The 1,318-nt window shown below is 35.7% G+C and overlaps 1 non-coding gene across 1 annotated transcript; it reads left to right on the plus strand.

Moving 5' to 3' along the window:
* Positions 1 to 791: 791 nt before the first annotated feature.
* Trnat-ugu (transfer RNA threonine (anticodon UGU)) lies at positions 792 to 864 on the plus strand. Its single transcript has one exon. It is a non-coding gene; the product is annotated as a tRNA-Thr (tRNA).
* The last annotated feature ends 454 nt before the right edge of the window (positions 865 to 1,318 follow it).

Here is a 1,318-nt window from a genome sequence, read left to right on the forward strand (position 1 = left end):
TAATAGTGATCGCTATCTACTCGTTTCGTTACTTTTTGGTCGCAGGAGAAATAAGATGAAAACAACAGAAATGTTGTATACGTGATAAATATGTATTTGTTTTATATTAATGTTGATCTTATCTTTATGGTCATCCTACTTGCATTATATTAACTATTTTTGAAAGTAAATGTCAGTTAACGTTTCTTGTGTATGAGTTTAGTAATCCTCGAGATGTTAACACCATTCGAAAGTAATTCCCATTTTTGTTCGGAAAGAAAACTGGTCTAGTGCACTACATTTACATGCATAAATTTTACAGAAATTAAAATAATAATAATCTGCAGGAAGAAGAAGTAAATTTTCGGTAGTTTGTTAGTTAGTTATCAATGGAGATAGTAAACCTGAACTGGCCACCATCTGCTCTTGTTCTAGTCATCAGAACAAGATATTGTTTATTACAAGTCATATGGAAGACGCAGACAATAACTTCCCACGTTTTGCCTCCGAATGGGATAGTAATCATCAGAATAATGTTTCCACTGAACTTGGCACCGAAGTACTGAGTGTTGCAAATACCACTGCTATACACTTCACGAAGTTACGCAGGCATTTGATTGCAGAAGGTTTGACTGTAAATTTCAAAAATGTCGTTCATTATCCGTCTCTTCTAGTGTTTAAACAACCAGTGGAAACAGCGAAATTATAATGGAAGAGAGGAAAAGAGGGAACTATGCCGAACTTCCAAGGATTCGATACTGGAAGGAGAGAATAACCGTGATAAGCGACGCCAACGGGCCTTTTTGCCATCCGCCTCCATAGCTCAGCGGTTAGAGCACTGGTCTTGTAAACCAGGGGTCGGGAGTTCGATTCTCCCTGGGGGCTAACAATTTTAATTTAATGTTACGAAAAGTAATCGTAAGCCAATTAAGCCTTGAGTTGTAAAATGTGTATAACACAACAGGTTTTACGTATAACGTAGAAAGAATGCAAATGTCGAAATGTACTTTTTTCACGAATTAGCTATGTTATAGCGATAAAATATAACTCTAGCGCGTCTCGTAAGTTACACATACATAATTCTTACAAGATTCTAAAATTGTCTTTCGATCTCGTGCAACATACGAGTTTCTGCAGTCTTATTACTGCACTTTTCCTTCCATTCCAGATGTATCAACAGCAAACTATTATGTCTTCTCAGTGCCACTTTGGTATAGTAACTTCTGAAGTTTACAGTAAATTACAAGTATAATATCTTTTTCCATGTAATTAATATTTCCTAAGAGAGAATGTACGAGAAAAACAATATGCATCAATTAAGTTATGGTACGAAATGCCG

The sequence above is a fragment of the Schistocerca gregaria genome, chromosome 2, assembly GCF_023897955.1.
Source record: "Schistocerca gregaria isolate iqSchGreg1 chromosome 2, iqSchGreg1.2, whole genome shotgun sequence".
In the NCBI taxonomy this organism is placed as follows: Eukaryota; Metazoa; Arthropoda; class Insecta; order Orthoptera; family Acrididae; genus Schistocerca; species Schistocerca gregaria.